The sequence below is a fragment of the Embiotoca jacksoni genome, unplaced genomic scaffold (assembly GCF_022577435.1).
Source record: "Embiotoca jacksoni isolate LCO1_2020_lvr unplaced genomic scaffold, fEmbJac1.0.p SCAF_16, whole genome shotgun sequence".
Lineage (NCBI taxonomy): Eukaryota > Metazoa > Chordata > Actinopteri > Embiotocidae > Embiotoca > Embiotoca jacksoni.
The window spans coordinates 3,865,611-3,881,575 of NW_027185296.1; positions in this window are offsets into that span (position 1 = coordinate 3,865,611).

Consider the following 15,965-nt stretch of genomic DNA (forward strand, 5'->3'; position numbering starts at 1 on the left):
AAAATATTAGGATTTATAACAGCCTGTCTGTGATAGTGGCCGGTTATGGCTGGGAACAACAATTTTAGCCATGAGAGCTGTGAGAGTCAAGTAAAACTGAGAAGTTGTTGGCCTGAAAACTACGAGCTGAAAATTGCTCTGCAAAGCTGCAGAGTTGGATGATAATTCTTTGTGAGTTTTTCACTGAGAGCAGCTCCTCGCACATGTGCATTGCAATTTAAAGCATAATAAGAAGATCAGAGCACCATTTAAGTGTTGCACTTTGATTAATCGGGATACATACGTGGATAAAAACATGACGTGAAGAACATGCGCAAAAAGGCAAACTATTAAGTCTGCCTCAATATTTGAACACAGAAATCTTTGTATAATGAAACTTTGATGTGTGGCTTTACCAGCTACGTCAGTTTCAAACATAACTTCCTTTAACATCTAATGCAGCATACAGACAGTATGCAGTGTGTGTATGTGTGTGTAACTAACTCATTCCTGAGTACAAGTCATTTTCCAGCTGTTAGTGCTGCATAAGTCTCGGCCTGCGTATACACAGAGGGACAAACCTCTATTACCTCTGGAGCTTAAACTGGGTCAGATGGTTGAACCAAGAATTAATTTACAGGTGCTGGTATTGAGCATTACGAAGGTTCGCCAGGTTGTGCAGGCGGGGGTGGTGATGAAGGGCGCGATGGAAAATGGTAAATGGGAACTGAGTTCTTAATTCAGAGTTGGACCCTAATGAGTGGATTCCTCGGGGGGTAAGAGGGATCAGTATTTCACAGTTTCTTCAATTGAAAAAGTGAGCCAAATGGATCATCCATTTATTCATCAACTGTGCAATCGTCTTAATTGGAATTCAATTTAGCTGTGTGTGTGTGTGTGGGCCTGTACAATCACAGGGCACGTTGGACCATCTTATAAATTTGCTGTGCTTGATGGGCTCTGAAATACATTTCTCTTGAGCCCCGAGCAGACTTAGATACACTTGTCACATAATCAAATGCGAAATACAAAGTACTGTATGGTGAAAGGGCCAGGACTTTATTCCAGGGGAAATAATTTACTTTTTTCCCCCCCTCTCCCCTCTCCAGCCGGTTGCTTTCATGTCATTTAGATGAGTGGTTAATAAGGCAGAGCGTTAAGAGGATTATGATCTGGTTGGGCCGTGGTGGTGGTGGCGGTGGAGAAAGAAGGGGAGGGGGAGTAAGAGCATCTAAGGCAGCTTGATGTGGGGGGTGGGGGGGGGGCATATAGTCGGCTGGTACAATACTGGGCAGGAGGAGAGCATCCTCCTCACTGTCAAGATTCATTTAGTCAGAACTAAGCACTCCAATAGACCTGAGCTCTGCAATAGGCCATATCTTCTTCCTGTTCTTTCGGGCTGGGGGGGGATTTTCTTTAAAGACTCTCTATCTCTCTCTCTGCCTTAATGAAGACCCTCAAAGTGGTCCAATGGGTGGAGCTGCAGGTATTGGTGAGCCAATAGGGAGGTGAGAGCCCTGCTCAGTTTGGAAAAGGGGCAGATAGGGAATCATGGGGCTTCATATTTCAGCCCTGGCCTGTAAAGATTTCCGGGTCGTGTGTACTGGGAATCCAAAGATAGAGCTTAAGCAAAAAGGCTTTTGAAGAACATACACTTTTTTGGCAGTCCAGAGAGGTTTCACTTGAGAGGAAAGGAAGATATTTGGGTAAAGTCTCTTACAGGTAAAGCGGACTTCACCTGGGATTCATCCTCTTGATGTGTTCTTAGAAGAACTCTGAGGATGGACAGGGCTTGTGATGCAGTATCTCTGAGGAAGTAAATGTAACGAGAGGTACCTCTTTACCGACAAGTCTTACCAACAGATTCCTGCCACTGCCACTCGGCTGCCACCAGCTACTGTCCTCTCATTCCTTCTCCAAGCGAGGCACTTTGCAAGAGCCCATTTTAAGAAATCTCCACGGATCAGCCCCCCGCTCGCTCCGCCGAGAAGACACAAGCCTCCCCCCACCGCCAATCCCAAACCCCCTCCGCCATCCATCCTCTTCCCCAACACAACCTCCCACCCCACCCCGCGACTCACAACGCCCGGCACCAGGCTTCTTAAATGCATCTTTAATTCAGCAACTTTGAAGTGGCACTCCGGCAAATGCACTCAATCAATTATAAATGAAATAATCTCCTTATAATATTAGAGATTTTTAAAGTCTAAGAAATACTGGGAGATTAGGGAGCCCAAATCAGTTTTAGCGGTATCTAAAGTGACAGCAGGAGAATCATTGGAAGGAGCGGGTAGAAACTTAAAATGATTATGTAGATCTGTGTCACTGCCGAATGTTTCTGCAAATCCCCACTGGATCTACCGCAACGAAGGAAACAGATTATTCCTGGCCTTATTTAAAGGGTTGGAGTTCTTAAGTGGCTTTTTAAAAGAAAACATTTATATATATTTACACATATATTTACTGCTTCTCTCCCTCTCCCGCTCCCTCTCCACAGCTACTCTTGAAGCGCCTCCACCTCCATCTTTTACCCTGTGGGTCAGCCACGAGCTTCCTCGTTGTTACAATGGATAAAGACGTTACTGAAGTTTTAGCTAATGGCACACACTCATGACTAATTCATTAACTAATTCGTCATTACCTACATTTTGGCCTACTGGTGTTATTGTATCCTGAGATTTAATAAGTGAGGTGATAGCTTTTCCCAGAATGCCTCAGATGAATAAAGCTGTGGTTTTTTTTTTAAGGTTCAAGTGGAGTTAAATTGTCTTTTTTCGTATTAAATGTGTCTGAAAAACATGTAGAAATGAGCCCGAAGTGAAGTTTACATATCAGCTTTAATGCTTTATCCTTTATGCTATTATACATATTGTCTGCTTTTATTTTGTATTTTCTGACTCAAATCTCATTTTGAAAAAGTTGGTATTCAGAGCAGGTTGGTAGAAAAAGTCTGGCACACATGCATGCTCAGCTGTATAAACCTTGAGTTTATTTTCCACAGAGGCTGTTGTGTTTATCCCCTCCGACCATTACTCACAGTGGTAGAAATTATGACCCGGTGCACATTTCTATCACACTGGGGTTCATTCATCTTTGATTACACCTTTCAGATGATATAAATTAGGCCTATCCCACACTGTTAGCTTGATGGATTACAGGGGCCAATATGAAACACACTGATCAATATCATGGATTAGTTTCTGTGTTTCAAGGCTATGCGACTCCGTGAGAGCGTGCTTCTCAAGTCTGCCTCTGAAAGTCTGCTCAGTGCTAATAAAGACCTCTGCTGTGTTTTAACTTTGAAGCTGCGCTTGCGGGTGTAACATGGCAATAGTCCTCCAGCCCATACGACCAGGGGTTGTTTATTCCAAACCTCAAATACGACCCGCAGGATGGTTTCCTAAAACTGGTGCCCCTGGTTAGGTGTCGGCACAAAAAAAACACTTGGTTAGGGAAAGATAATGGGTTGTGCGTTAATGTTACTACTTCCTTAAAGGTATACAGCCTTCATCAGCATGACAACAGTAAATATGGTTTTAAAAAACTGTCATGATTGGTGGTTAGAAAGGGGAAGCAAATCCTGATGAAAACTCACATTATATGTAATCTGAAGTGCGTCACTTCTCCAGGACATCAGATTGCTAGTTTTTTATCTCCCTGCCAGAAGTCACTTAACTTTAACGTAGCTGTGCGTCGTAATAAGCTGCTTGCACAAAAGACCCATGGGGTCATTTTTTGGAGGACAGTCTGCAAAAATGTCATCTATGCAATGCAAATTCAATCTTTTCCATTTTAAAAGCGTGTCCTATTGTAACATTTGTCGTTGTGTCTTGGTTTCATGGTCACTTAAATGATTTATGGAACTTTGCTGTGTGCCATCAAATATCCTGTTTGCTCCCATGGATCATTCTTCGCTCGTCTCTTCCTCAACATTCCCAGTGGGTCACTTAAACTTTAAAACCAGGAAAATGTTCTTTATTGAAGCTAGCTCTTAATGCTGCGCTGAAGGCAGGAGAAAGCAAAAATCAATGGAGGGCTAACTGCTCCAAAAGGCAGAGGTCATGAAGGTCCTGGATTGAAGGCCAAAAAGTTCCTACAGAGGCTAAAGACGAGGTCTGTGACCTCCTTTAAGTGAACTGTTGTAGTGAGAATAAGTCAGAACACTACACTTTGCTTTCCCTGCTCTCACGTGTTAATGTGCGTACCCATCTCACATAACAATTTGAAAATAAAACCATTTTAAGATATGTTGTATGGAAAATAACAGTGAAAGCTGCTCTAATCAATATATTTCCATTAACAAAGGATTAAATGAGTATGTGTAATGTAAAAGGGCTTAGATCTAGTGATAAACCCACATATTACACAGAGTGTTTAGTGTTGTTGATCTGACGTAGATTCTGTTATCCACAACGTTCTCCAGCAGCAGCCCCACACAGCACCCTCACACACCAAAATAAAATTTAAATAATTAAATCAGTAAATATTGCTTGCAAAGCTTCTTCTTTTTTTTTTACCATTACATAAATATAACATTGTAGCTTAATTCAGAAATAGGGTGTTTGTACAACATTTAGGAACTAAAAAGAAAGTGTGTTTTCTCTTTCCTAAGGCTGCATCAGGATTTGGATTTTAAAACTAATTTTGTTGTTGAAACCTTCATAATTAATGACCCATGTGAGCACAGGGGACACTAGCCCATATTTCACTTTGTAGGTGACCTGATGAATGTTTCCATCAACTCTAAAATTACAACATGAATTCTTCTTATTTTGATAATGTCCGACTCTTCTTTAGTTTCTATTTGCCCACATTTTAGCATTGAAAATGACCTTGAAAACATCATCGTCACCGTGTTTAAGATGTGGAAAGATCAGTAAAATACAACTGTAGGCAGATCTGGCAGTGTAAGGTATTCCGCATCTTTAACCAGACTTTTGACAGGAGGTGTGTTTGACCGTTCCTTTTACCAGAAAAAAAAGCAGCTGACGTGGGGAAATCAGATTCATGTTACAAAGTGGAAAGAGACATTTCAGGAAAACAAATGAAACGGTTTTGAGAGCATCAGGAAACGTATTGAGGCATTTATCAAGCTGAGTGAAAAAGCTCCATATGGACAAGGGGCAGGTCAAATGAATAAGCTCTTAAAAATCAATCTCACCAATTACTGCCTGTCTCACTGAGTCACGGCTGACTCAGCACACAATCAAAAGAGGCAGATGCAATGAGAGGCTGAAGAGGGAAACGACTGACAACTTCATGTTTAGGTAATTATCACCACTTCTGGCATGAACCGAGGGGCCTCTTAACCGCCTCTTTGTTGTTGTTAAACAGTTTGCTCTGCTGATTGATGATGAAAAGGAAACATGCACCCACACCTCTCCTGGGACTGTAACATAATGTGTGTGCATCCCCTGTGACCCTGCCAGCTGGGCAGGCTAAACACAACACACACAGGCGAGATTGTATGGACAACCACAGGGGGGGGAAGGGCTATCAATACATTATTCATATCCATCTGATGGGACACACGCCCACGCATACCCTCGGCCCTCAAACACACATTTATTCAAATTCAACCACTTTATCATATCAGTGGCAGGGCTAAGAAGTCATACATCCCCGTAGATGCTCTGGTCTATTCCTGCACTGTCATCAGATTCCCAAGCTCTCCCCTGTGTGTTACCTCCTCATTCATATTCATGTAGAGTCAGATCTCTGCCAAAGGGCTCCTCTGCAGGGTGTGTGTGTGTGTGTGTGTGTGTGTGTGTGTGTGTGTGTGTGTGTGTGTGTGCGTGCGTGCGTGCGTGCGCGGCAGGACCCCCAGGCAAAGAAAACACACTGAAAACATACACATACATCACAGTTAATCTCAGCATGAACTAAAAAGGAAATGAGGCAAATGATATTAAGGCATAGAAGAAGAAAAAAAAGAGCCCTTTTTTATTGCAACTGACGCTAACAATTTCATATCTTTAGGAGTCATATCTTTCTTTCCTATATTTTATTCCTCATGCTGTCGTTCCAGCTCAGTGAGCAGCAGCCAATCAGCCCTCATTAGAAACATATATCCATCAGCACTGGCTCTATTTAACAGGCTCTCACTGGCCCCCCTGCTGCCAATGTGTGCTGGAGGGATTACCTAACAAGGAGACTACAGCTCTCACTCGGGTCCTCGAGCCTGTCGCCATCTGACAGGCAGGACGGCCTGACTCTTTACATGGCCAGTTGGGCCCAGTAAGACTCCTGTTTATTGTTGATGCCCCTCTCTCTACCTCATTTCCACCCCTTATTCCCTGCTCCTGTTTGGGGATTTGTATTTTTCATTTCAATATAAAAAATGATACCACAGATAATTTAACCAGCCAAATAGCTCAATTCAACCTCTTCTCTTACTCCAACACTACAATAAGTGTTCATTTGTCCCTGATTGGTGGGATCGTGCATGCAGGTATCCAGGTTATGTGTCCCACCGCACCCTCCCTGCAGAGAGCCTGATGCCTCCAGGCCACCTCAAACAGTAATTTCTTAAGCACTTATTTCCACACTGGCTTGCCATGTCTGCAGAGGCCTCTGCCCAGACTGTAATTAGAGCCAAATGGCTGGGAGCACACGTGCAGATCTCAGGTAACCCAGTAAAATATGATGTCAACTTTACTGCCCATTGTTATCATGCAATAATTAAGAGGGGTGTAATGCAAGATAAATTGACTGAGTTGCATAGGATGTTTCACAGAGTCTGCACTTATTTAAAGGATTAAGCATTTGTATGTCATGTGTTTCATACTGAAAAATTTGGCAAGGAAATTGGAAAATATATAACGTTTTCTTTTGTTATTTGACAGTTTTTGACCATCACTGAATTAAATTGCAAAAACATGTCACAAAATGTCTCCTAAAGACTGATTCACATCACAATTTCAGAGCAGTTTTGATTTGAACTTGATTTAATAAAAGGTTATAATTCAGATGAATTATTTCTCATACACGAGCCACAGAATTTAAACCGCTCGCTCTTTTTGCCAAATAGTTTCTGGCTCCAGTTTGAAGTGGTCATGTCGGGTCGGTGTCCCTGTGGTCAGTCAGTAGGTTAATGCTGGATGCGGCATGTGTCCCAAAAACCAGCACAAAGCCTTTCTAAGAAGGCTTTTTGCAGAACAAGTCATAAACCCAGATTATGAAACAACAATAACACAATCCCTTATGCTCATTTCATAAAACACTGTATAACAAAGCTTATGGGGGGAAGAGCTCGACTTAACAAGTCCAGTTAAGTCCTGATGAGTGACGAGTTTCCAATGGATGAATTGATGTTTAGCTGTCACTAACCAAAAATCATCTGTGTTTATGATGTACTGTATGCACACATATGTAGACACATTTAAATCTGATCTGACCTTATTACTGCTCATTTATCAAACATTAGGCAGAGAAAGCAACACTTTCAGAGGTGTCTCAAACAGAGAGCCATTATTCTGATGAGAGGCTCACTGGAGCTCTCTAGTAAAGAGGAGAGGAAAGCAACTCGAGTGTGACTTAACCTCAACAGATGAGCCTCAATTCACTAAATGTTTGAATCCAGATGACCCACAGATGCTTCAAAGCAGATTTAACAACAATAGACAGATGTTGGATGTTGAGAGGTATCTATATGGGAAGTGGTTATCACACCGGCTGATTTTTTTTCTTTCTTTCCCGTCCCTTTAATCGGGAAAAGACTTAGAGCTGTTTCTAAGTGCTTCCAAATCAGATAAAACAGACAGAGAAAATCAACTTCTCCATGTAAGTGTGCGCTGCTTTGTGAGGCTGATATGGACCAGAGAGGATTACTCCTGGATGGGAGGCTGGCTTTGGATGGACTATGAAGATGGAAATATAGACTTTCCTACTTTGTAGGATCATGACAGTCAAATAGTGGGTGGAAGCCATTTGTGTGTGCCATGCAAAGATTCTTAAAAGGGGAAAAGCACTGAATTTAATAGGTTGATTTCTGTTCTATTGTTTACGCTAATTCATCGCTGGTGACTGCAGAGGATACATTTCTAATTCAGAAATGAACGCTTTATGACAAAGTGCTGTCTATAGTAGCTTATTTGGCTTTAAAAAGTTCAAATTATAATTGCATGAGCTGTAAATCCAAGTTAATACTCAGTGGAGCTGAAACATTTCAGTCCTATAATCTTCTGAGATATTGTTTGATAAACAGGTCATAAGTTGAAATTCATATATCAACGGTGAAAATATACCTGAAAGAAAAAAGTCAAACCTTAAAATAAAAGGTTTTGACAGTTTGCGTTGTATTTCTGGGCATGGGCTTCTCTGTTGTTTTTTTTTTTCTCTCGAAGACAAGGAACATGGCTTTTCACATCTAGAGACGATGCCCAAGGTGACACAAACACGGTTTCCTCTGATTTTTCCGACAGGTGCAATGCATGCTTTACCGGGATAACGGGTTGCAGATTCTCTGTGCAATAATCACTGCTGATAAAAAAATAAGATTTTATCTGTGTAAAATAAAATATAAGGTTCCGGTTTTGGTCAAACACTTCTATATTTAACTGCCAAAAATGTACTTGTACAGTATTTTGCAGTCTATCAGAAAAAAAAATCCAATGTGAGGATACCAATACCTCCATTGATAGATGCCTCAATAGACCAGAATGTAAAGTAGCTATAACCTTCCTTTTGTCATATGATAACAACAAATTAGTGTTCTTATTGTCTCTTAACACACACTATTCTCAAATGGAAACTATCCAACCAGTAAATCCAATACAATGGATATTTATGTCATCCTTTGTCCCCCAGGGAGACAAAGGGTGATATAAATATCACTCAAGGAAAGAGGAAAAAGCTTCAGTACAATGAGATACAATGTATCCATTTGAGAGCTGCAGAGGTGCTGAATATTTGCATCAAAAACCAGAGACATCCTGACGGTGTGATGACTGTGGGACACTGCTGTGGGTTACTGATATCCCCAGCCGCAGCCCCTTCCCTGGGTGATGGTTAATTACCCTGTATAAATCCATTGGCAATTTGTCAGGCTGCTCCAGTATTCCCACCCAACCCACCCACCCAAGACCAACCACTTCCTTCCTCTCTTCTTCCTCATTCTAAGCTCATGTAATGAATCACTAATCACTCAGTCCCTGATGAACATCCCCAGTCTATTATCTCTTAATTACCCCATTCAAGAGGCATCAACACAGGCCAGCAGGGGGCGTGCCTCCAAATAAGGAATATGAGGCAAGAGGAGTCAAATTAAGTTTGTGCTCCATGATGGTGCATTAAATTTCAAAAGTCTGAACTTAGTTCAGACTGTGTGTGTGTGTGTGTGTGTGTGTGTGTGTGTGTGTGTGTGTGTGTGTGTGTGTGTGTGTGTGTGTGTGTGTGGATGAGGGCAGTGTATTTACTGTCAGGTGGTGAATTATGTATGTCACCACATTTCTATTCGTATACCTGGGAGAGCACGTGAGACACTGAGAGCCCCCCGGCTGTGGTGGTTTATGTACATAGAGGCAGAACTGGCTTGCTCTCAATCTCTGCTCGGCTTTCTGACCGCCGGGCTCCAAATGGTCCTCTTGTGGAGCATCTGGGCTGTGGCAGGAAATGGAGCCTCTAACTCACAGAGTCATTTGCAGATGCGACACTTGGGATTCGAAGCGAGTTGCCACAGAGCAAAGATAGAAATTGGAAGTGGCAGCAGACATGAAATGGGGTCAGGGGATTTGCCCCTAAAACACACACACACACACACACACACACACACACACACACACACACACACACACACACACACACACACACAGTAATACATAAATGCACACACAGAACATGCGAATTTGAGGGTCTCCTGATTTACAAGGGTGGTCTGTGCAAACAAAGGTGTTAAAGATGAACTGTCATTTACAGAATAAAAAGCCTAATTTGCTGCTGTCATCTTGTGTCTTTTGAAGAATCCCCACACATGAGATTACGTAGATTCTCACTGACTTGGATTTTCGTGAAAGTAAATGTTTCATGGTTTGGACACAGGTCGGGGTCACACAGTTGGTGATTTTCTAAGCAGTATGTGAGGCGGGGAAGAGAAATTCCCATACTCCGTTTTCCCAGTCTCAGAAAAGACCAAAGAATAGGTTCGAGATCACACAGTTGTCGCTTGTTTACATCAACCGAGTAAACCGAGAACAATTTTTTTTTAGAGCGTCCCAAACTGACAGGTGCCCCCTGCCAAGTACTCTTAATAGTTAAGGTTTTTGAATTTAATCTCACTAATTTCGACATATCCCTCCAAGGATCTTAAAGCTTAACTTTAGAAAAGAAAAAAAAGACCGTGTACAGCCCTTTTTGGAATCCTGGTGTCCGTTTTTTGTCAATCCTTTAGTGAAAGCCTGTCAAAAATGGTTAGCTTCTCCAGTGAAACTACTTCTTTGCATCTTAGCTCCCGGTCTTGCCCTGTGTCTGCACAATTTCTTTCTATCCTCTTGTTTCTCTCCTTTTGTTTAGATAAAGCGAGGGATTAGGAAAGATTTGCCCCCATAAAGCAGTGGTTTGATGGGCTTTTATCCCACCATGTTGCTAAAGCTGTGTAGCCCCTGGATTAGGCCTTGACAATAGGAACCCTTGTGCTGGGCCACAGCCTGAGGGGCACAACCAAAGACCAGCTCTGAGAAAGAGGGAGGAAACAAACCTGCCAACCTCGATATGTCAAGTCTGCCAGAGAAACCGTTCAGAGGGGCGGCCTGGGCTGCTGCATGATGTGTTGCATCTACAGGATCATACAAGGACAAACAAAAGAGTGAACAACTTGTGGTCAGCCTCATTTGTGGAGAATAACTTTGTTTATATCTCCGTGATTATATACTCTGTGCTCCTCACCAAATTCTACCAAAGTGTTAAATGTAAAAACTGTTAGATACATATTTAAAGGGGAACTTTGTCAATTTTACACATCAGTCTGTTTACAGATGTTAGGGAGTAAAACTGTACATGTAAAAAAAAAAAAGGATCTGATAAATGTCCATCAATAAGATAAAAAAAAAAAAAAAAAATGTGAGCGGAGCCAGTGCACAGATCACCAGTACCACGGCAAAATTTGTAATACACCCATAAGCCCACTAAAGAATGCAGTGTCACGTTTTGCCTCACCTAGGCGTGGAAAGTAAGGTGCCTTATGTTTAGGAAAAGACTGTGTTTTAGGTTATATGTGACACGGTCACAGTTTGATTGGCTTTAGGCCAAGTGGCAACCAGCAATGACGTCACCCATTGGTTTGTAAACTGCCTTTATGAGGCCTCGAGTACAGATTTTGACCGTCACCATCTTGCTGGTTCGGAGCGGTTTGGAGCCAGAAGTGACCATATTGGACGAGCTGGGGAGGAGAGAGTGGTGGATCTGATTGGAAACCCAAAGACACTACGCCCTACCCACCTATACCGGAAACCTGACTGCCCCACAGGCCTGACAATCAAACAGACACACCCCCAAAAACACAGCTTTTTGAGGCTTAAATCCTGATTAATGATGGGTTTATTTTCAGATGGACCACCAGAGAACTAAAAAGACGGAGCAACTTTAGTTAAAAACACCATACTTACTTGTTGAAAAAAATGTATTGACATTGTATTTCATGAGACTACTTGAATGGGAGACTATGCAGCTGAAGGCTTTTTGAAGCCAACCCCTAGTGGCCCTCGGTGGTATTGTAGTTTAAGCCGCTTCCGCATCGGCTTTATTTTTCAGACCAGAAAGCTTTTATATACAGTCTATGGTTCAGGCACTAAAACTTAGTGACGGTCAGGAAAAGATCAAAGTCTGGATTTGGTCATTTTACAGTTATGAAACATACGCAACATGAGCTACATATGTTACGTAGTTAAATACATTACATTATGCTGTATATGCATCTTACTTTTGTCAAAAGAATTCAACTTTGACTTTTGCTGTTTTTAGGAACTCAAACATCGATCTCCCGGGTCAAAGTCCAGGTTTGTACACGCGTATACTTTTCACGCCTGTGCGAGGCCTATCATGACATGGACACGGTATCCTCTTTTGGACTGACTACTTTAGCTATTACTCACTTTGGTGTGCTATCAGGCTTCACAGTTGGATACAGACCGAGTGATCCCGTCCTCTGACACAAAGTTATATGATATCTGGGGCTGTGGAGCTGGAGATTTGTCCATTTAAATCAGGTATTCAACACATATGAGGACAGTCTTAAAGGTGAATGCCCTGCTAATACACAGCCGCAGGACTGCTAATGGCAAGTTGCTTTGTTGCTCCAGTAACACAAGTCCCATGGAAGCAGTCAATACTAAACCATACATCAAAATGATTAATTTCACCCAAATGAGCACAAGCTAACCTTGACTAAGAGCATGTGTCGGCCAAAGCAGCTGGTTTGAAACCTAATATATTCATGAAGTTAAAGGGAACCTAATGATAAAAGTTAATGGGCTCTGAATGCTGAAGGCATAACTTTCTCCTGGAGTTGATGTGCAATGCCACTTGCAAATACTGGGAGCCATTTGAGGAGTAAAATTACAAACATTCATGCGTTATAAACCTGATTAAAAACTGAAGATGATTTATAAATCGCTGCAGCTTCCTCGGCTGAGCGTTGATTCAGGCTGCCAAAGTCCTGATGCAGGGATAAAGTTTTGAGGCGGGAGGATGATTGAGAGCAAAGACGATAACTCAGATCTGAGGGGAGGCTTTAACATGATAAAGCTTGAATGCAGCCGGAGTGAAGAGAACAATGAGTGCGGCAGCAAAATCCACAGAAATCTGAGATGAATTTGGGGTTTAGAAAGTTAGCCTGGAGCGAGCAGTGCTGCGATCCTGAGGTTGATGAGGATCATAAGTGAGGTGTGAAAATGGTAAGTAAAGACGGGTAAAACTAAGGCCTTGCCTTCAGCATAATCCTCACGATTAGGCCTCAAAACCTCTAAAAGAGTTCTGCAAAATAAAACATCTGGAACAAGTGCTTGTTTCTGCGATAATTAGCCACTTATTCAAAGGACTAAATTAACTAATTAACAGAAAAATAAAGAAAAGTGACAACATCGCCATGAGTACTGGGAACGTTTTCAAGAGATCTTAGATTGCTCAGCATAATAATGCAAATAATTGGAAAATAATTATCAGATTGATTATGGAAAAAAAAAAAAGTCATCACCTCGTCAAAACCTCCCACCCAAAATTGAGAGTAAAGTCTTGCAACATAACAATCTGCTTAGATTTTAGACACTTTTCTCAATACAGATCTAAAACTTTATGTTCCCTCAAGCCACATTTCTACAGCTTTTTTCAGACAGAAAAAAGTAAAAGAAATAGTAAAAACAAAAAGATTGTATCTCGTTACAACTCATACAATAAAAGAATTGATTATGATAAACTGAAGTACTGAATATGAGATTAATTAGAAAAGAAAGCTCCAAATAAACAAATTAGAATATATTTAGAAAACTATGAATTCTATTGAGAAAGTTTTCCTCCATGAATTGGACACTTCACTACGAATTTCATCTGAAAATGTAGCCTATATAAACAGTTACTGTCCTCAAAGTTTTAGACACTTAGTGCACTTTTAATTTAGGCCCCATTCTGCAGCAGGACAATGACCCCTAACACAATCATACAGAACCATCTTCAGTAATAACAAGAACAAGGAGCCCTGCACAAAATGGGAGGACCCCCACAGAGCAATGATCTCAGCATCATGAATCAGTCTGGGATTACATGAAGAGACATGGTGACTTCTGCGCTGTGGACAGGTGTATCAGAGCTGGGGCTGCGTTAAAGGCAAATACTGATTTGTTTTAGTGTTTTTTTAGTGTTTTTTTTTTTATTTTTTTTTTATTTTTTTTTTTTTACATTAGCTACTTTTGATGAGATTAAGTTTTGTGGGTTTTTTTAATTTTTATTTTTTACATTCTCACTTTATTTTAAGTGCCTAAACCATTTCACAGGACAGTAAACTATATTCATAATTTGTCTAAATCATATTCTACAGACTACCCAGTGTGAGTTTACTGTCCACTCCGTCCCTGCATGCTGAGGAGGGGCTGCTGCTCCACTGGCCTAATATCACTCTTAGCAGGCCCTCTTGACACTTGCATTAAAGCCCTCTGCCATGCTGGACATTAGCCCGCATTATGTCCCGAATAAAAGCTGATTTGAGGAAGAGCAGCTGAGAGGAATTCCTTCTCGCTTTAATTGCTTTAGAAACGGTTCCCACAAAGAGACACTGGCCAGATTTACCTCCAGTTTAAGTTCTTATTTCCATCGGTTCACAAGTTAATCCGATTTTTTTCTCCTCTCGGCCCAAATGCTCTGCAGCTATACAGACTAAAAAGAGAAAAGAAAACATAAGGTCGGATAAAACCTTTAAAAAAAAAATAACAATAATAATCAATGACTATTAATAAGAGGTTATCTTCTTTTTAGTAAGTTTTTAAATGTAAAAACAAATTACATTTTCGTATTGATGACCACTTGTTGCAACAAAATATATGATTATTTTTTTTAAATGTTCTCGATGTAAACTTATGTCAACCTAAAAACTTAAAAGAGATCAGTCCAATACCATAAAGTCAACTTTGATGAATCATAAAGCAGTAAATTTTCTTTTTTACACAGACTGTTTTCAGGAGTCTAAAATTGCGGGATTTAATGTGACCAAAGATCAGATTCAGGATTTTAACCCCCCTAACCCTCTTTCCTCTTTCTTTCTCCCTCTCTCTCTCTCTCTCTCGGGGCAAATTCAACAAAATATGCAAGCTTTACATTAAAAGGCTACTTTCGCTGCCCTTAATTCCAGCCTAAACGGTTTTTCTTCGGAAGAAGAAATCTTTTCTAAAAACCTTGAAGAAGAAGAGAGGGGCATTATTGTTTTAATCCTCTTACCAGCAGTCATTTTAAGACATTTTTTGGAGGGTGAAATGGCGTCTTGTCTGCCCAATCCTCACCTAAATCCCTCGGGGCCGGCGAGCTGCTGGAGGCAGTGCAGCCCATGCCTGCATCTCTTCATCTCAGCTGCATTCCCACCAAAAACCTGCACTCACACCGAGGTAGAGCGAAAATAAAATTAAAGCACGGAATTAACCCGAAAGTCGCCGCGCTGCAGTCACTGCAAGAGACTACAGGCCAGCAGCATTTGCATATCATTTAATTAAGACCTGCGTGTGTGAAGGACCTTTTTTTTTTATGCTGGATTCAAGCATTTAATTAGTTTTCGTCCAATATTATCAGTAAATGTTTACTTTCAGGAAGACTTCAGATTTATTACCCCATTTTTGTCATTACTAATATTTCCTGCTTGAATTGCTAAAATCAATCCAAAAAGTATTAACATGTCGGCAAAAAAAAGGAAGAGATTTTGATAATGAACCGTTTACAATATTGTTAATTGGGTAAAACAACTTTAAATACAGTACCTATAGATGTATATATGTTTTTCAGATAGCTTAGAAGTAAGTGCAGTTTCCCCTTTGAACTTGGCACAAGCTCTTATTCAGCAACACCTGGGGTTAAACCTTTAATATTAACAATATGTGTGAAGTAAAAGCTGATTAAATTCAAGGACAAGGCACATACTGATCTGCGGAGATTCGTGCAAAACAGTTAATTTGAACTGTTTTGCACTTTTAAGTGTTGAGAGAATTTATTATTTAAGTGGAACTTCTCTGCATCCTCAATAAATAAAAAAAATGTGTATGAACATATTATTATTATTATTATCACCTCCAAAAAAAATACCAATAAGCTTAAAAACACGATTAGAATATTAGGCTAATTGTCAGTTCTGGTAGGACATAGCAACACAAACATTTTGAACATTGCCTACATTAAAAAAAAAAAAGAAAAAAAAAAAGTCTTATTTCATCCGAACAGCGGCAGCTCGGATGCAGCAATCCTACATAAAGTAAGGAGTGTATATGAGCAAGGAGGGGGGCGGGTGCTGTGGTGGTGGTGGT